At 38.9% G+C, this 21,251-nt stretch overlaps 1 protein-coding gene across 1 annotated transcript in view; it reads left to right on the plus strand.

The window, feature by feature from the left end:
- CRACD (capping protein inhibiting regulator of actin dynamics) overlaps positions 1-21,251 on the plus strand; it is a 253,368-nt gene that overhangs the window by 120,309 nt on the left and 111,808 nt on the right. The window contains 1 exon segment of the mRNA XM_032400426.1: positions 4,019-4,160. The gene's annotated coding sequence lies outside the window, so the exon portion shown is untranslated.

The raw sequence follows: 21,251 nt of genomic DNA on the forward strand, positions 1-21,251 counted from the left end.
GTGTGTGTGTGTGTGTGTGTGTGTGTGTGTGTGTGTGTGTGTGTGTGATGCATTCTTTATGCATTCATCAGTCGATGGACATTTGGGTTTTTTCCATAATTTGGCTATTGTTAATGCTGCTATAAACATTGGGGTGCATGTACCCCTTTGAATCAGTATTTTTCTATCCTTTGGGTAAATACCTAGTAATGGAATTGCTGGATTATAGGGCTGGAGACTTAATTTTAAAATATCTTGCTACTCACATTGGCTTTTTTGTGTTGTTTGTTGCCCTTTTAAGGCAGAATATGCACTAAGAATGTAGTTCACTCTTAATAATAGTGGATGTAAATCAGTATTTTAAATAGTTTTATTGATAGTTTCACATCTTGGGGACTGATGTCTTGTTAGGTATTAGGTCAGTATTGTTTTGACCTCATAATGGTGCTGGCAAAGAGCTCATATTTGAGATTCTGGGAACTTTGCAATGTCCCCCTGTTTATTTCTGTTATTCTGTAGTTGTTTCTCTATAAAAAATAAAAGCAAAACTTTCATGAGCAAAATAAACCCTGTGCTTGTCTTTGGGAACAACAACAGAGGAACTGAGGAGACTTTTTCTGAAATAGCATTGTGGGAAGAAGACTCAGGTAATAGAGTTGAGAATGAACAGCTTTGGCTCTTGAGTTTGCTGAAGGATTTATTAGTATTACTAGTCCTTTTCAAAGAACCAACTTTTTGCCTTTGATGACTTTTCTTTACTTATTCTAAAGTTCGTTGATGATTTCTGCTCTTATTTTTTATTATTTACTTCCTCTTTCTTTCTTTGGATTTATTTCTCTTCTTTCTCTAATTCCTTGAGATAGATATATAAATGATTGCTTTCTAAACTTTTAAAATATAACCATAGCTACATTTCACCATTTTTAATTTATCATTTCACTATTACTTACATCAAAAATTTTTTCTAATTCCCATTGTGATTTCTTCTCTGACCTATTGGTTATTTAGATATGTACTGCTTAATTGTCAAACACTTGAGGACTCTGGTTATCACTTATACATTGATTTCTAGTTTAATTGAAAACATACCATGCTGTATGTCAATTAATTGATGAGGGTGCTATGACAATTCAATTAGGGAGGGAAAGTCTTTTCAACAAGTGTTACTAGAACAAGTGGGAGGAAAATAAACCTCTTGCCTTTGCATTATGCCACAAACAAAAATCAATTTGAGATATATCATAAAGCTAAAACTGCAGAACTCCTGGAGAATATTTTTAGGCTTTTAAGTAGACTTTAAGCAAAGATTGTTAAAGGACACTGAAAGCACTAAACATAAAGAAAAAATAATAAATTGGAGTTCATCAACATTAAAAACTTCTGATCATCAAAAAGACAGACATCGTAAAGGAAAACCACAGATTGGGAGAAAAAATATGTAATACGTGTATCTGACAGAGGACTGGTATCAAAATATAAAAACTGTTAGTCAATAATGTAAGAACTACAATTTAAAAAATGGACAAAAGTCTTAGAACAGACACTGCATAAAAGAAGATTTTTAAAAAGCTACAACTATTAGTCACCAGGGAGTTGCAAATCAAAACCTCGCACTAGAATGGCTCAAATTGAAAGTCTGCCAACACCAAATGTCGATGAGGCTGTGTAAACTGGAACTCCTATGTGTTACTGATGGGAGTATAAAATGATACAGCCATTTTGGAAAAATGTTTGGCAGTTTCTTATAAAGTTAAACATTCATCAACTCTGTAACCTAGCAGTTCCACTCCTAGGTGTTTATCCAAGAGAAATGGAAATATATGTTCACAAAAAGGTTTGTACAAGAATGTTTATAGCAGTGTTATTCATAATAGCTCTAAAATGGAAACTACCAAATGTCCATTCATCAGGAGAATATATTATAAGTTGTGGTATTTTCATACAAAAGAGTACATTCTATATGAGCCCATTTGTATGAAGTTCAGAACTAATCTGTGGTGATAGAAATATAGAAATGAGAACGGTGATTGCCTTTGGGTTGTGGCAATTCACAAAAAGGGGCATGAGGGAACTTTCTGGCGTGATGGAAATGCTCTGTATTTTTATTTTGTTGGTGGTTACACAATTGGATTCCTTTATCAAAATATATTGAATTATACACTTAAAAGTAGCTTATTTTACCATATGTAAATTACATTTTGCTTTTAAAAAGTTACTATTTTTCCTATTTCCTGTGCATCTATATTATTTCAGAATGGTAAGTTCAAAAAAGTACTCTGTGGTTTCTATTTGTTGAAATTTCTTGAAAGTTCCTTTATGACCCACATGTGGTTAATTTCTGTAAATGTTTCATGTGTACCTTAAAAGAATATGTAGTGACAGTTGTTGGGGGCAGCCTATTCCACATAGGTTACTAAGGCTGAGTTTGTTAATTGTGTTACTCAAATCTTAGGTATTCTTATTTTTTGTCTTTTTTTTTTTTTGCTTGTTCTGTGACTTACTGAGAGATATGTGTTAAAATATTTTATAATCTTTATAATTTCAAATATACACATCGCAGTTATTTTAAAGACCATATTCTATGACTTGTCATCTCTGGGTCCTGTTTTCATTCTCTGTTTCTTCCTTGAATCTATGCCCTGAAATGCCTGGTATTGTTGATTGAATGCAGGACATTTTGTATAAAGAATCACAGATACTGTAGATGGTGGTATCTTCCTCTATGGGGCTTACTTTTGCTTCTGATAGGCAGTTAGAGTAGGGCAGACCTTCTTAATCCAAAGAGAGACCAAACTGATTTGGTACTCAGCTCTGGTATTTTTTGGTCTGCTCACTTTATGTGCCTCTAAGCAGCTGCTTTCTGCTTGGCTTCTCAGCAGTTTTGCCCTGTGCCTCTTTAAGATCAGTAAATGTCCTTTTTTTTTTTTTAGAGGGAGAGAGAGAGAGAGAAAGAAGGGGCAGAGGGAGAAAGAGAATCTTAAGCAGGCTCCATGCCCAGCATGGAGCCCAATGCGCAGCTTGATCTCACAACCCTGAGATCATGACCTGAGCCAAAATCAAGAGTTGGACGCTTAACCAATTGAGCCACCCAGGTGCCCCAAGATAAGTAGATGGCTTGAAAGGAAAAGCAGTATAATGATTTGTCTCAGTTTTGTTTTTCTTCTCCCAAAGGTCTTGGCCTCTTATGTCCTGGCTACCTTGGTAACACTCCAATGCCTTTAAACAGGTTTTTAAGTACTTATCCAGCTTTTCTAGTTGTGTTCGATGGAAAGTTGGTCTGATACAAGCTAGCCCCTTGTAGCCAGAGCTGGGAATCCTTCCCTAAGCCCATACAGTCAACTCCTCGTCAGGGCCAGGCACCCATTGTCATCCTGAGATTTGAAGAGATTTCTTTCTGTGTCATTGCCCCAGAGTGTTGTCTTCTTTCTTAGCTCTGCAAAAGGCATATTTGAATCAGGGGATGTCTCCTGGACATATCCCACATCCATTCCAGTTAAAATCTACAATCACTATGTGACGGTTTTCATTCTGGCAAGCTTATAAAAGATTGTGCATGCCCTACCCACAGGGAGCCCATTAACCTAATTAACTCTGTGATTGGTATTTGAATAAAAAGGTGCCTTTGCTACCTCTGGGGGAGGAAACAATCTAATGATTACTGCCTTTAATTTTCTGCTAAGTTGAATTTGTGTCTTCTAGCTCCTTGAATTTTAGCTAAACTACCATGAAAAATAAATGTGATAATTCTGTATGTAAGAAAGATTGGGAGCCTCGGTATTCATGGATATGATTCTTTCAGTCCCTTCAAAAGTAGAAATAATTTATAATAAATGCTTTTAAGGCCCTAGAATAAATATAGGCTAAGGAATGCAAGTTTAATTTTATTAAACCTAATTTAAAACCTCAGAAAAAGCAAAAGCAAAAACAAAAAACACTCCTTTGTACTGACTTCTGCCAGAATGGCAAAGAGATTAATTTTGAAGGCTTCCCAAGAGGACTGAAGATATAAAGTTCTTGATGTTTTGTTTTTTCTCAACAGTTCACAAGAGCAGTGATTCCCAGGTCTTCTCAGCAATGTACTCCATTTCCTGGTACGCTTAACCACTGATCTCCTTTTTACAAGAAGAAAATTTTGGTGGAGAGTTACCCAGAAAGGAAAGGACGTGTGGCTGTTAAGATAGGTAAGTCGTTTGTTTAGAGGATGGAGAGGGAAGTAGCTTATGGAGAAAGTACTAAAGAATATTTTATTTATTGTGAGTTGGACTCTAGAAATGGATAGAATGCATTTCACTGTCAAGTTAAAAGATCCTTGTTGCTGATGTCCTTCTAATTCTAGATTTAATTCTCAGCTCTTCTTAGCAGCTGTATAAACTTGACCACATCACTTAAATTCTCTGAGCCCCTTTCTTTCATCTGTATGAAAAAATTAATATGAAAAGCTTTTGCAAATGGGAGGATGTAATATAAAAATGTAATTATCGCTGTTTATTGTTTTGTTACTGTTAGAAAATTCTATGAAATAGTTAGTGGCCTTGTGTCTCATGGTGCATTTGGGCCGTAGAGCTTGGTACTGTGAATTTGGGAACTCCATCTTGAGTGCCAGGTGTGGGAGACCTTCCCCACCTGCATCCCCTGTCAGAACAAATTATACCATTCTCTTGTCTACAAGTATCTGCTTCTTTTTAGAAGTTGGGGCAAAGGATGAAAGTTAAAGACAAGATCAAAGGAAAGAAAAATACCTCTAGGAGTTGTTATGGCAAGCATTATATTAAGTGTTTGGATACATTATTTCATTTAATCCATGTACCAAGTCTTGTAAGGTGGATGTTATCCATACCATTTTCCTTAAGAGACAGAATTCCTTAGGCAGTCACTTAAAAGAATATAAAAACCATTCTGATTTATCATAACTTGGAAGATATTATTGGATGGTGGGAACTTGAAGTTTTTCATTTTTTCTAATGTTTTACAGTACACATGTACAGCTTCATAAAGTGGTTAATTAAAAATAAATAATGGATTTTATTTTGTTTTGTTTATTTATTTATTTTTCAAAGATTTTATTTATTTGACAGAGACACAGTGAGAGAGGGAACACAAGCAGGGGGAGTGGGAGAGGGAGAAGCAGGCTTCCCGCAGAGCAGGGAGCCCAATACGGGGCTCGGTCCCAGACCCTGGGATCACGACCTGAGCCAAAGGCAGACGCTTAACGACTGAGCCACCCAGGTGCCCCAAATAATGGATTTTAAAGAATCTTTGTCAAGTACCTATTATGAACTAGGTACTGTTTTAGGTACCTTGATTTTAGACTTCTACATCAATGAGCAAAACATGAAGATCTCTGCCCTCATGGAGCTTATGTTCTAGCATAGAGGGAGACAGATAATAAATAATGCATGTAATAGAGAAATAATAAATTACTAGGCTATTAGAAGCTAATAAGAATATGGAAACAAGAAAAAGAAGAACTAAGGGGAACTGGGAGTGCTGGGTGGCACAGGAGTACACATTGCAATGTTAAATGCAGGAAATCAGGAGTTCACCGTGGGCATGTTCTAGGCAAAGGAAGCAGCTGAAGCAAAGACCCTAAGGAGTGAACAAGGTGGGATATTTCAGGCATAGCCAGGAGGCCGGTGAGCTGGAGCAGAGTGGACAGGACAGTAGTGGGAGGTGGATTTAGAGACGCAGTGTCAGCTTCAGAGAAAATAATGTCACTTCCTTAGTTCAAATCCATAAGAAAAGTTACCTTTTCTCCTGCCTACATGGTTGATTCTGTGTGTGTTTCTTCTGCATTTAAAACACACACATGTACACACAGACACCAAATAAATTATACCTCCACCACTATATTAGTTCTTAGGGCTACTGTAACAAAGTACCACAAACTGGGGGGCTCGAAATAACAGAAATATATTGTCTCACAGTTCTGTAGGCTAGAAGTCTAAAATCAAGACGGGCAAGAGAGGGTGTTTTATGCAACTAATGAATCGTTGAACACTACATCAAAAACTAGTGATGTACCAAATGCTGGCTAACTGAACATAATAAAAAAAAAAGAGAGAGAGGGCGATGCTCCCTCTGAGACATAAAGGGGAGAATCCTTCCTTGCCCCTTCATAGCTTCTGGTGGTGGCCATCAGTCCTTGGCTTTCCTAGGTTTGCCGCCACATCACATCAGTCTCTGCCTCTGTCCTCACATGTCATTCTCCCTGTGTGTTTGTGTCTTCACAGGGCTGTCTTTCCTTTTCTTAGAAGGACAGTAGGCATACTAGATTCAGCATCCTACTCCAGTATGATCTCACCTTAACTAATACACTTATAATGACCCTCTTTCCAAATAAGGTCACATTCTGAGGTACTGAGGGTTAGCACTTCAGTATACCTTTTGGGGGGCACAGTTTAACCCCTGACTATAATTAATAATGGGTGTTACTCTTCCCCTGGTACTAGTGGAGAAGCAGGCTCAGAGTCAGTAAGCAGAGGAGCTAAGAGTCAGTGCACCGCTGTGGCAGGGATATGCGGATGGAGAGACGGGGCGCTGTCCTGGCTGAGGACAGGAACTGCGCACATACAACCCTGCAGTCCCTGTCCATACTGCTTAATCTCAAGATAGCTCAAAACTGATGCTCTAGCTCAGCATTCCTATCAAAGGGAAAATAGATGCCTCGGTAACCCACTCCCCATTTTGCATTTCATTCCATAGCATGACAGACATAAGAAACAGACGCTATTTCCCTGTTTTCAGAATTTTTCCAGAAAAATAATACTGTAATTTCTGTGGTGTGTATAACATTTTGTGATGAGACCACATGGGTTTTTCTTACACAATACAGGAAAATATATGACTGAGTCAATTGGCATATTGCAGTAGAATTAGGGGATTTTGAAAGCATTTAATATATTTTGCTTTCTCATTATATTTAAAAATTCTTTTTTAATATGGAGCTTGTCTGGCCATTTGTGAGCCTGAAATCAGCATTAGAGCTTTATTTTTAGTCTTAGTCTTGAGGGATGCACCTGAGAAAAGCAAGGGTACACCAAAACAGAACTGAACACTTTTCCATGAGTCACAGTGAAGGGTGACATCCCTGGGTCAGGCTAAAGGTGCACCAAGCCACCAAAGGCAGCATTCCCAGAGGAATGTCTAGATCTTGCTCAAGGAAAAACAAATCCCAAGGCTAACTGTTAAGTCTGGGTGGTGAGACAAAGTGTGGTTGGAAAAAAGGTCAGAAGGTCAAAACCAGAAAAATTAGAGCTATGTCAAGAAGTAGAATGTGAGACATACTGAATGGTTCAGAAAGTTGCTTGGGTGAGGGCCTAGGAGGCTTCCTTGTCCGTGGCCCTGATTGCATGGTGTGGGGTAAGAGAGGGGAGGTGTCAGGTAAGACTGGGCCGTCCCCTTCCTGCTTTTACAGAGACTTGTTAGTCATTGTTTGTTGTGACATAGTCTTGTAGTTTCTTTTCAAAGCCCTTCTTTTTACCTCTGTTCTCAATGTGTTTTTATTCCTCCGAAGTTCTTGGGCTTCTATTTTCACTTCACAGCTGACTGCTTTGGATCTGTGTGTTGAAGCGTATATTCTTCTTAGAATCAAAAAAGGGAAAAACTGCGTCTCTTCCAAAGATGCTTCTACTCTGTTAAAATCGATTTTCTTTGATCCTGAAAGAGTGTGGCAAGAGCAAGGTCTTCATATTTTCCTACTGAATGAAAATGATTCGCAGTCTTTGCCTGCTGCCCCCCCCCACCCCCGGCTGGCCACTGCCCAGAAAGCAGCGAGGTCCCCTGGGTCTGGTGTGGGGGGGCGGGCTCAGAAGTTAGTCAGCGCAGGTGCACCCCATCGACTTTTGATGGCCTGGCTGGCGCTCTGCCCCGCAGGTAAACAGTTGCTGCTGCGACTTAATTGTCAAGGGCCAAGCAAGTCAGGGGTCGCTGGTTTGAATTACTTCCCTGCTACGCACATTCTGGGGAAGTACGAGGCTTGTCACAGGAAAGGCCTGAGGGTGACAAGTATTAGAACTTAGTGGCCTACTTAATCCCTCTTATCACTATGGAATGGGACTAGAATCCTCCTCATTTCCCAGTAGTGGTAGTTGGTTGAGCAATGAGAAATACTGAGGTCTTCAATTAGAAAACATTTAATTATAAAACATTTTTTTTTATTCAGGTGAAATTCACATAGCGTAATATTAGCCATTTTAAAGATTTATTTATTTATTATTAGAGAGAGAGAGTGAGTGCTCATGAGCAGGAGGGGCAACGGGAGAGAGAATCTGAAGCAGACTCTGTCCCCTGAGCGCGGAGCCTGATGTGGGGCTGGTTGGGGGGGGCTCGATCCCATGACCGTGAGATCATGGCCTGAGCCGAAACGAAGAGTCGGAAGCTTAGCCAACTGTACCACCCAGGTGCCCCCAAATTAGCCATTTTATTTTTTATTATTTTTAAAGATTTTATTTATTTATTTGATAGAGACACAACGAGAGAGGGAACACAAGCAGGGGGAGTGGGAGAGGGAGAAGCAGGCTTCCCGCCGAGCAGGGAGCCCGATGTGGGGCTCGATCCCAGGACCCCGGGATCATGACCTGAGCCGAAGGCAGACGCTTAACGACTGAGCCAGTGGCAATTAGTACATTCACAGTGTTGTGCAACTATCCCAGAACATTTTCACTGCCCTCCAAATTAAAACCCCGTACATGTTAAGCAGTTATTCCCCATTTTTCCTTCCCCTCAACCACTGACAACCACCGATCTGCTTTCTGTCTCTTAGGGATTTACCTATTCTACCTATTTAATATAAATGAAGTCATACAAGATGTGACTTTTTGTGTCTGGTAAAACATTTATTTTTAAACACAAGTCATTTTTATTTCAACCTCCTCTTGTCATAACACTGGGGGAGCTGGAGCGCTACAGCAGTGTTAACATCTCTCTAATTAGGCCCTCAAAGGAAAAGCCTCTTCAGGAATACCTGCTTCACTTCTGCTGCGGGTGGCTCTCTCTTCAGGAGACAACTAGCAGTTTAGGATTAAGTTACTTAATGTTACTTAATTTGCAAGGATATGAAGAATTCGGCTTTACTTCAGAATAGAGGTCAGTCCCCTCTGGCATCCTTTCCCCCCCACCTCCAATTTGTGTCATTGTCTAGTGGTCTGAACACCAATTTATCCCATCATCCAAATGAACCTGTAATTGATACTTTGGCATCAGGATAGCTAGAGATTATATTGCCAGCTAAGCAACAAAGCATAGTCTGCCCCCAGGGAGTTGAATGATACCAGCCGTTGAAGATGAAAATTTGAGAAATACTTTATACTCTCATCTTTTGAGGCGGCTGATCATCCTGCCGCCTCCCTTCGCTCCTCCGTGAAATAGAGGCTGCTCAGGGAGGGCTGTGGGATGCAGACAGCAGAGGACTGAGATGAGTGAGGCTCCTCTCTCTATCTGCCACACTACCCCAAGGTGGGTTGCACAAATGAAGCTGGCAGAGAAAGGGGCAGCTGGATGGCAAACAAGGTTCTGAGGGGACCAAAATTCTAGTTAAATCCTTTTGCAGGAGCAAAAGATCCTGCTGGTCTAGTGATGCAGAACCCAAGAATTAAATTGGCATAGAGCTAGTGCTTTCAGCAAATGCAAACTCTGTAAGTCTCTTTTCTGCAGACCCCCTGGGAGTGGGAGGACAGTTAAATACAGGACAAATTATGACTTGTTGCCCTCAGATGGTGATTATCATGAATGTATTATATGCCAGGTGTGGCTGATGCATCAACTGTTTGCCCCAAAATATCTCTTCCAGGGATCTGAGAATACCACCTGTAGAGTAACTGATGAGTTGACAACACCCAGCCGAGTGACAGGGATGAGAGGTGCGGCACTTTTGCTGATTTCCCTCCCTTCTCTCTCTCCCTCCCCCCTTCTTTCATCTCTGTCTATCTCCCTCCCTCCACTGACATGTATGGAGCTCGTTATGTGCCCGACACTGTGCTAAGGGCTGAGGATATGAACTATGCCCCTGCCATCCCTCCCATGATCTCCTCTCTACATATGTTCTCCTGCGGTTGCCGAGAATTAGAAGTAGTTGTATCCTTGTCTGTCTCCCAGAGAAGGAAGTAGCTTCTAAAGGCCAGAGTCCTTGCCCTGGAGCCTTTCAATCTAACATCGCCCTAGCAGAACTTTATGGAATTGAATTCAGATATGTAAGCAGATAACCATATAAAATGTGATTAGTGATATTTGAGAGAGTTCTGCACAGAGTGCTGGGAAACACAAAGGGCAGAGTAAACAACTGCCAAAGCGAGTCACAGGGCCTCCCAGAGGTGTCATTTGAGCTATCTTGAAAGATGAGAAGGTGTTTGGTAGACAAAGGGGGGGGGCACATAATCTCCAGAGGTCACACCTATGTGAATATGTTTCTTGGGAGGAGCCTGTGATCCTCTAAATCCTGCCCTTTCTTTCTTTAATGAAACTTCAGAAAATAACTGCTTGATTCACCACTCTCTTTGGATCAAGCCCATGGACAGTATAGGCATCCCTTCCAGAAAGTGATAAGCCTGTTTCTTCTAGGGACTAAAGTCCCCACCCCCACCAAAAAATTCTGTTGAATTCCTTATCTCTAAACTGCCACACGCTTTAATCTTCCTTTTCCATGTTGAAATAAATGCTTTCTTCTAAATCGGTTTGAGTGGAGCCAAGATTTCACTTTGATAATCCTTTCACCATTTCAACAAACATATGCTGAATGCCTCCACTGCTCTGGAGTCTCAGCTTCCAAAGAACAAACAGTGAGATAGTTTCTGCTCCCAAGGAGACTAAAACTGACACCCAACAGGAAGCTAAAGTAGCACAGAAACGGTCCTCCTTTAGCATTTACTATTAAAGCATAGTCTTCGTGGACACAGAGTTGGTATTGAAACTTTTCGGAATAGGTGACTCCAATTCTGAACTGAAATTTAGGGGTCCAAGGAACAATAAAGAAAGCCATCCTTACCACTAGGAAGATTTACCAGGAAAAGCAAAAAACATCTTTAGTCTAAACTTTACCCGGGACATATTTTAAGGAGCCTGAGAAAGTCCATTCCATGCAGGAAGATACCCCAAAAGGAGCATATAAGATAAAGTTTTATATTAAGTATTTGGTCATGTATACTTATATATTTTTCTTGAAAGCTTTCATTTATTTATTTGAGAGAGAGACAGAGCACAAGCAGGGGAGAGGCAGAGGGAGAAGGAGAAGCAGACTCCCCATAGAACAGGGAGCCCGACATGGGGCTCGATCCCAGGACCCTGGGATCATGACCTGAGCCGAAGGCAGATGCTTAACTGATTGAGCCACCCAGGTGTCCCTACTGTGTTTTACTTTATTTTTTTAAGGAGGTTCCACATCTAGCAAGGAGCCCAACATGGGGCCTGAACCCATGACACCAAGATCAAGACCTAAGCTGAGATCAAGAGTAAGGTGCCTAACCAACTGAGACACCCAGGCGCCCCTATACTTGTGTATTTTAAAAACACGTCATTTGATGTTCATTTATTTGCCATAAATTTTGGTGTTTTTGTAACAACTTCAGAATTTTCTGGAACTAGAACCCCAATTTATAATTCTGATTATTGCGCACATAAAGACGTGGCTTACCAAGGCTTGTCTTACCTTCCCCAGTAGGGAACAGCTTAGTTCTGGGGTCACATAGTGCCTGTAATTGGTAGGGCTGCTCACCCTGGTGCCACCACTCCAGAACGTCCTCCTTCTCTTCTCTCTCTTCCCCTCAGCCTCGCTGCCCCTAAAAGACAAAATCGAATGCCAGCTCTTCCACAGTTCATTCTCTGACACCCCCCACTTCCCAGAAATCATTCGTTTTCTTTCCTCCAGACTCCCACCACAGCTCATCCTGCCCCCATATATACACACAGAACCTAACATTTTCTACCCGGTTTATAGCTTTTGGTAAATATGTCATATCCCATATGAAATGATAATTTCCTTGGAATCACTAATATTTTCTTTTGTCTTTATATCTCATCCCTTCTTACCTCTTCCAGTACCTGTCACATGTAAAGCTGTAATGGACACTCAGTAATAATTCACTGAAATGCCATCAGTGGGTGGAATTTCATTCTAGATCAATGAATGTCTGCATCCTTCTGGATGCCATCATCCATAGCATAAATCCTTAAACCATTGTTTCCCAAAGTGGGTTCTGGTTAAATAGTCCTTAAAATGTCTATGGTTAAAACTTTTGGGAAATTCTAGTTAAACAAAGTTAAACAGGATTCTTTACTATAGGACTTCTCAAATTGTAGGCACTGAGAGGGAGATAGAGTGAATAATGTTTCTCAAAATTGTTTGACCACAGAAACCTTGATAATTTTCTGAGGATGTATATGAGTTTCCTCTTGCTGTTGTAACAAATTCCCTTGAAGATTGTGGATGAAAACAATGTAAGTTTATCATCCTACAGTTCTGGAGGTCAGAAGGCTAAAATGAGGGAGTAGGGCTGTGTTCCTTTTGGATGCTCAAGGGGAGAATCCCTTTCCTTGCCTTTTCTGGCTTCTAGAGACTGCCCACCTTCCTTGGCCTATGTCTCCTTCCTCCCATCTTCAAGGCCAGCATTGTAGTGTAGGGGTAGAAAAATGTTTCCTTCTAGGTTCTTTGCCTGGTATAATAATGAAATGGACATAAGATAGATTAACAGGAAAAAAAACAAATTTGATTTCATACATACAGGAGCCCCTTAAAAATATGAGACTCAAAGAAGTGACCAAAGCAGGAAGCGTCTGTCATCTTAAACAAACAATAAATTTGTGAAGAACTGACAGAACAAAAAGGTTTGGGTTTGGGGTACTAAATTAGTGAAAAAGTAACAAAGTTTGTTTATACATCCTCTTGGCCCTAACTTGCCTCTCTGGTAATAAGGATGCCTTCTACCCAACTGGCACAGGGAGGGTAGCTTTCACATGAGAGATTTATTTCCTGCTTTCAGCGGGGGACACACAAGAGAGTTAAGAATGTCCTTCTTGCACTGACTATCCCCCAAGTAACTTTAATTCAAAATAATCAATATGCCAAAATGGCCTATTTGCGGTGACATATTCTGCTCCCCTTCACTAGCATCTTCAGTTTTTTTCTGACCTCTGCTTCTGTCATCATACCTCTTCCTGTGACTCCTGACACTCTCGCCTCTCTTGTAAGGGTACTCGTGGTTGCAGTGGGCCTACCTGGGAAATCCAGAATAATCTTCTCATCTCAACATCCTTGTTTAATCACATCTGCAAAGCCCCTTTGCTACATAAGGTAACATATTTAAAGGTTCCGGAGATTAGAAAGTGGCCGTCTTGGGGCCTTGGGTGGTTCAGTCAGTTAAGCACCTGCTTTCTGCTCAGGTCATGATCCCAGGGTGTTGGGATTGAGCCCCACATCTGGCTCCCTGCTCAGCGGGGAGTCTGCTTGTCCCTCTCCCTCTGCCCCTCACTCCCACTCGTTCTCTCTCTCTCTCAAATAAATAAATAAATAAAATCTAAAAAAAAAAAAAAAAAAGGAACAGATGATAAAAGCTGTACAAATTACAAAGACCAAAAGTTCAGGGGTGCCTGTGTAGCTCAGTCAGTTAAGCGTCTGACTCTTGATCTCAGGGTCATGAGTTCAAGCCCTGCATTGGGTTCCATGCTGGGCATGAAACCTACTTTAAAAAAATAAAAATAAGGGGCGCCTGGGTGGCTCAGATGGTTAAGCATCTGCCTTCGGCTCAGGTCATGATCCCAGAGTCCCGGGATCGAGCCCCGCATCAGGCTCCCTGCTCATCGGGGAGCCTGCTTTTCCCTTTCCTTCTCCTGCTCCCCCTGCTTGTGCTCTCTTGCTCTCTCTGTCAAATAAATAAATAAAATCTTTAAAAAAATAAAAAATAAGAAAAATAAGAAAAAACAAGTTTAAAGTTTACAGAAATGCAGAGAAAGTAATACTTAATAAAAAATGTGGTTGGTATTTCAAAAAGTATAAGAAAGTTTTAAAAAAAAGACATTATGGTATTAAGACAGTTTAGGTGATTACTTATACCAAATAGGAAGATGGATGCCAAAAGAACCTATGGGCATAGCTAGAAAAGCACATGGAATTTGATTTTTCTAAAGAAATAGAACTTAAAATGGAAACTTGTTATACCTGGCAAAGCAGGAGAGTAAAACTCGACCTTTATATAAATTTAAATGTTTCAAAAATTATTTTTGCCTTAGTTTGTCAATCCAGGATAATTTTTTTCCTAATAACCTCTGTGAGAATGGATATTTGCAAAATATGTTGAGCTACTTGGAAAATAATACAGGAACAAAAGAAAACATCATCATGATTATTGTTACATTTTATAAACCTGTTATTCTCTTAGCTTGAAAACATTACAAGAAATTAGACTATAATAACAGAATACAAATTTTGGATATCAGAGAGCATTTTGAAACAGAAGAGATAAGATGTGAGAGGGTTGTAAATTTGGCCAGATAGAGTTTTCTTCTTCATAGTTTGGGAATTATGTAGTTTCATCTAGTGTAAACACTGACTCCATTAATACTGAAAGGGAACGCGTCTGTGAACTAATCTTACCTTTCCCTTTCAGGTATGAGGAGTGCAGTAAATTTCTCCCTCTTGGCAGGGGTCAGCAGTTTGATGGAGACTGTAATTCTGTGAATGTGCCATTTTTATAGACTGTGAAATGCAGTAATAATTTCAGTGTTTTATTACAGATATCAGTTTGTTTCCCTCCATCTATTCCATTTTATTACAAATTCTATGCCTCTGTATGATGAAGGTAATGTGCTTGCTTTCACTGACGTGGAAGGTAAAGGACAGAATTGATAATATAAGTGTGGGGCACTTTTTTTTTTTTTACAATTTCATAAGCTTTGTGCTCACAGATTGCATGCTGTACTTTTTATTTCAGTAACATTTAACAAAACCTTGGCCATGGAGGAAATTAAACTTACACAGAATGTCCATAATGAGACTCTGGGTGCTGTTATTTCAGGTACGGTATGGAGGGGCTACTCTGAGTGGCAAATTAAAGAGACAAAAGCCATCTCTTCCTTAATGCTTCTAGTGTACAGAACTAGTTGGATTTAATCATAAATTACTTGTACAGTAACCTCAGCTGTCTGGGACACAGCAAAGTCGAGGCCCTGAAACATGCCATTCATCCTCCAAACTCCCGGGGGAGCTTCTTAGACTTTTGCTTGACACCTAATGATTCTCTCTATACTTATAAGTCTATCCTGCTTGATTATTTAACCTCCTCTATCACAGGCACAAGAAACATACACTTAAAAGAAGGAATTATGAGAATCAGACTCACTGACCTAATAAGAAGTGACAGTTAAACACATGAAAGAAGGAGGCAGAATACTTATTTTAAAATAGGCACGGAAATGTTTTAAGGCACAAGGGCATTGATAGGAACAGACCATCTTGAATACTTCCCTTAAGACATCATTTTATTGCACTGAAGCCTAATAGTAATGGCCCTGAGACCTCAAGAACAGTTTACATTCTATTCATGTACAATATGTTATGTAAAAATTTCTGTTCAAAATGCTTTTATTTTTGAAAATTTTGAAACTGAAACTCATCCTTCAATAATACCATATAAATAAGAACTGTCATAATATATTGCATTGAATGAGCCCTAAAATACATCTATTTTTACTACTAGTGATCAGGACATTTTGATTTTAAACTCTCATTTCAATTTTTTTTCCGCAAAATTCCTTCCAATGATGTACATGGACACCAACAGTGATTGGATTTACCCCACCTTTCTTGGCAGAGATATAAAGGATTTGTGTATACTAATTCATTCTTGCTGGTTGATTTCCTGGGTGTTATTTCTTTTTGTTTTGTTTTATCTGGAGCAGTGTCTCTCCTTTAAAAAAAATAGGTTTAAAATAGCTTATTTGGATGTTATAAACTTTCCTCTTTGGGAAAGTAGAAATGAAAATCAGGACAAACGAGAGCTTTGGAAGACATTCTGCATTATGCCTGCACTGAACTTCTCTTCTTCCCTTTTTGCCCCCACTCCACAACACAGACCCTCTGGCCAGTATGACTTCCCATTGTGTGAGAGCCTGGTCCCAGAGTAATTTTCTGGGACTCATGTTATAAAGGTTTAACTGTGTCCCTAAGGGAGGTTACAGAACACTCTATTAGACCTTCCTAGTTTCTTATTGTTTAGGGTGAATTTGGGGGGGCAGGGGAGAATGTTTTTCTTTTTCTCTTGATTATGTGGCTCCCTTGACTAACATTATCTTTCCTCGTTAGAAACCATAGCTTTACTTTGCTGTGTGACCCATCTGCACAGTTCTATGATTATAGAGTTGATTTCTCAAGGATTTCTTATCCAAACCCCTAGTAAACCAGGTTTCATTTTAAGCTATTATTTCTTTGAATCATGAGAAATTGTGTAGCCCATTGACCACGAGCCTCAAACAGAAGGTAGGAGAAGGCACCTTCTCCAGAGCAAATTGGTGTTATCGTAGGTCTTTGACATTAGAAGTTGCATCTGGCATTTAATCAGGGAAGAAACAGACGCATAATGATCTATCTCATTCCTACCCTCCTGTGATACAGCAAGATATTTGTCTAAATGTCCTTAGATGGGGTAGGAGGTAGTATTTAATATGGAAATAGGAAAAAATAGTATGCACTGAACTGCTTTGCACCTGTGAAGAAGTAGATAGAGAGAACCTTCAAAAAGCAGAGCTCTCGTTCTCTACATAATGGGAACTTATAATGTACTTTGTGCCAGGCGCTGTACTCTATGTGACTTCACAAGTAACGCTTTTCTTAGAGCCATAGCCATGTCCTTTTAGTGCCCATAAGATAGAACAAGAAAATGTGTCCCTTCCCCATGCTGACTTTTAAAAAAAAAAAAGGCTGCATAGAGGATTTGTACCCTTAAAGTTGAAGGGGAAAATAAAAGGCATAGAGAAAATAATATACTTTAAAGTGAGGCCAAAGTATTAACCTTAGGTTACTAGTTTTTGTTTTGATGGGTGGTGATTCAAATTTAATAAAACCCAAGCAGCCATAGATCACTTAAGTTCAGTCAAAAATTTCCTACCTTCTTCATTCATCAGGTGGATTCCTTTGTATTTTTTCAGCTTCTGGGTTATTATTTCTTTGTGTTTTCTTTGGCTCCTTCTCACCACTCTCAGAACACAGTGGCAGTTTGGGGAGGTCAGTCCCCACAGCTTGATGCATAACAGGCAAAACAAAGAAAGTCATCTCTAGTCACAGATGTTCCTCCTAAGTTACACTGTCATGGGAAGATGATCTGAAAACATAGTCACTGGAACGAGATATAGCCCCCAAAAAGACTTGTATCAGGGTAGCAAACTGAAAGAAGAAATGTGAAATTTTGTGGCAAATATTGTTTAAATCTTGTTTCATGTTTTTAGCAGTACCTTAATTTAGGTGTGAGGAATAGGCTTGGCTAGAAAGAACCTAACATTTCCTTATGCCCTTAGTTTGAAATCTAACCAGTATTCAGGGATTTCTTCCTAAGGATTTCTCAAGTTTCCTTTCAGGAAGAGGCATTCTCCTACCTGAGCTTTCAAGAACAGATTTTATAACACTTGGAGTTAACTTAAACTTTTAAGAGCCCAAGTTGGGGGTAGTGGCTTTTTCGTACCCCAGACTGCCATAACACAGAAATATTCTTTTGTTTCCATTCATCATTTGGGAATAAAAATGGATCTTATTTGTATGTATCTTCTTGAAGAACAGAAAACTTAAAGAAACACTCAGAAGTCTATTTTAACCAAATTCATTATAGTAGTACAGTTCACTTGTATCTTGATGATTATTATGGCTTCTTATTTAGCACTTTAGATGCAATATTTGTAAGTTCTCCCTTTTTGGCTTAACCTTCAAATAGAAAGTTCTAAAGAATAGCCAGCCCCCAGAGATACAGTACACTGGTGATAAATGGAATCAATTTATTCTTAGTGGCTTTTTAATTAACCTAGAACTTAATTTTTTTATATGAAATAGTTCAACGCAATGAAATTTTCAGCTGGGACTCCAGAAGCTGAGCCAGAATAGAAAGAGAAAGAATGAATATCTCTAAGATACTGGCCCTCTCAATATTAACATTGTTAATTCTACTAAGCATAATGGGAGCATAGATCACTCTACTACACAGGCTCAATAAGTTACCTTAGGATCAAAGTCACACAGAAGTTTTTGAATATACTGACACAAATTTCATTGATACTTTAAGAAGCCACATTAAAAAAAAAAAAAGAAGAAGCCACATTCAACTGCTTATCAGATATCATTGCCAAGAACAAGGGGTTGCAAAGAGGTTTGTCTGTGCTGTAACTTTTATGTATTCTGCCTTCCAGAACTTTTAACATAAAATTAGTGGGAAATTAACAAAAACTGCATCGTAGTATTTTCTTAAGATACACTTTATTTTTTTAGAGCAGTTTTAGTTTTATAGCAAAATTGAGCAGAAAGCACAGAGTTCCCATATATTGCCTGCCCCTGCAATTCGGTATTTTAACTTTAGAATTTTAGTTTTATGAAGACCACAACTTTATTGAGAAATAATACACACATATCATCAAATTTACTTTTTTAAGGTGTACACCTCTGTGTTTTTAGTACATTCATGGAGTTGTGCAACCATGACCATTCTAATTTCAGAATTAAAATTTACTTTTGAATGATGAAATTAAAATACCATTTAGAGAATTTAAAGAAGAGAAAAAATACCTCCCAAACTCACCATTCTAACCAAATATTTGTCATTTTTTGGTAAATTTTATTCTAGTTGTTTTTTTAAAATATCCAGATATTTTTTTACAAAGGATGATCAGAGTGTTCTATGCAGTTATTTAAAGTTTTTCTGCTGAGAGTAGATGGCTCTGTCTCTTTAAGGCTGCTCACAGTGTGATGAGGTGTGCTGTGATTCTTACTGCTGTGTGTACACATGAAATTATTCAAATGAAAAAAACAACTTCATGTCTGTGTATGCTGTGGTGTGTTGCTTTCCACTAAGCCATCTCTTGGTATTTGAATATTCCAAAGCACTGTTAAAGCTTTATACTTTTGGTCATTAGTAGCAGGTAGACATCTTTTATTCTTTCGTGCTAGGATGTGAGAACAATAAAAGATTAGGTTAACTAATGAGGCTGCTGTGGTCTTAGATGCTGCTGTCCCCTCAGTCTAAGGGCAGCCTTGGCCCTGGGCCTCGTGAAGACGTGACTCAGCTAGCATTAGTGGGGGGTGCTGAGCAACAAAATGTATAAAAGTGAACAATAAGAGAAAGACAATGAAAACATAGGCATGGATATGAGCACATTTACAGAAGTTTCACAAGTGGCCAAAAATTGTATGAAAAGATGTTCTGGGATGTGAATGAAAATACTTTTTTAAGAATCAGATTAAGAACATTTGAAAAACATTGATAATGTTATATGCAATAAAGGATGTGAGAAATGGGGGACTCATATGCTATGAGAGTATAATTGATCAACCTTATACGAGGCTAATTTGATTGCATTTATTAAGATTTAAAATGTCTGTCCTCTTTAATTGAAGAATAGCACTCTTAAGAATTTTGCAGAAGTAGGGGCTCTGGGTGGCTTAGTCAGTTAAGCGTCCAACTCCATCTCAGCTCAAGTCTCGGTCTCAGAGTCATGGGTTCCAGCCCCACATTGGGCTCCTCGCTGGGCATGGAGCCTACTTAAAAAATAAAAAAAGAATTTTGTAGAAGTAATAGCATTGTATATAAAAATACATATACAGAAATATTCACTGAAGCCATATTTACAATGGCAAGAAACAGTCTATTGCTCAGCAGTAGGAAAATTGGCTAAATAAATCATGGTTCAGATCGTCATTAAGAAGAACAAGGTTCATATGTATTTGTGTGTGTGTGTGTGTGTGTGTGTGTGTGTGTGATGCCCAATGTAGATGTGCATGATATACTTTCATGTGAAAAAAATCAAAATTTTTTATTTCCCTTTTATTTAAAAAAAGTGTATTGTAGATAAGTCTGTTCATGTGTAAGAAAACTGGGGTTGGGGAATATTTTGCTTTTTATTTTATATTATTTTTTTCAACCAACTGGATTATGAATGATTTTTACTTCTCTTTTTCCTGTGTTTTTCAATCCCCAATTTGAAAAATTAAGTGACATTCTTAAGGCTTTCAAAGATGAAAAGATGTAGCAATTTGAGCTAAGCTATCGAACTATTGCCAAGTAGAAGTTCTTAAGGAACCAGCTTTAATGAATAGGTAAAATTGATTTCTAATTAGTATACCAGCAGTTTAGGGGCTCCTGGCTGGCTCAGTCAGTAGAGCATGTGACTCCTGATCTCAGGGTCATGAGTTCAAGCCCCATGTTGGGAGTAGAGAATTCTTAAAAAATAAAATCTTAAAAAAAATTAGTGTATCAGTAGTTTATATGGAAAAAGATCTTTCTAAAATATGTGGAAATAGTTTTTACTCAGGTTAAACCTTTTGAAATTTTTATTTTTTCGAGTCATAAATTACTATGAAACATTTTGAAGATAAATAAGAGTATAAAGAAGATAAGAAATACTTTATAATCGGGGTACCTGGGTGGTTCAGTCAGTTAAGCATCTGCCTTCGGCTCAGGTCATGATCCCAGGGTGCTGGGACCGAGCCCCGAGTCTGGCACCCTGCTCAGTGGGGAGCCTGTTTCTCCCTCTCCCTCTGCCACTCCCCCTGCTTGTGCTTGTGCTCTCTCTAATAAATAAATAAATCTTAAAAAAAAACATTTATTTATTTGAGAAAGAGAGAGTGCAAGCAGGGGGATGGGCAGAGGGAGAGGGAGAGCGGGAATCTCAAGCAGACTCCCCACTGAGCTCGGAGCCCGACCCATGACCCTGAGATCATAACCTGAGCCAAAATGAAGAGACTCTTAACCAACTGTGCCCCGTTTTTTTAAGATTCAAATAAATAAATAAAATCTTTTAAAAAATCCTTTATAATTCTATCACTTGGAGATAATAGTAGGCTAAGTCTTAAAACCTTATTTATGCTATCATTTTGAAATTTCAAAAGAATTTATTTTCACCCTAATCACTTGTCTCACTGCTGAATTAGTGGGGGGGGGGTACATATGATCTTAATGAAATTTCCTGAATATTTCCTATAAAAAAATTAGCCTTGGTAATATTGCACATTGTAATAAAAGTTAAAAAAGTTAGAAGAGAAAGATAAAAATGCTGAAGGGTAATAAAGAAAGAGAGGAGGGCAGATGAGTAGGACA

The sequence above is a fragment of the Phoca vitulina genome, unplaced genomic scaffold (assembly GCF_004348235.1).
Source record: "Phoca vitulina isolate PV1807 unplaced genomic scaffold, GSC_HSeal_1.0 scaffold3, whole genome shotgun sequence".
Lineage (NCBI taxonomy): Eukaryota > Metazoa > Chordata > Mammalia > Carnivora > Phocidae > Phoca > Phoca vitulina.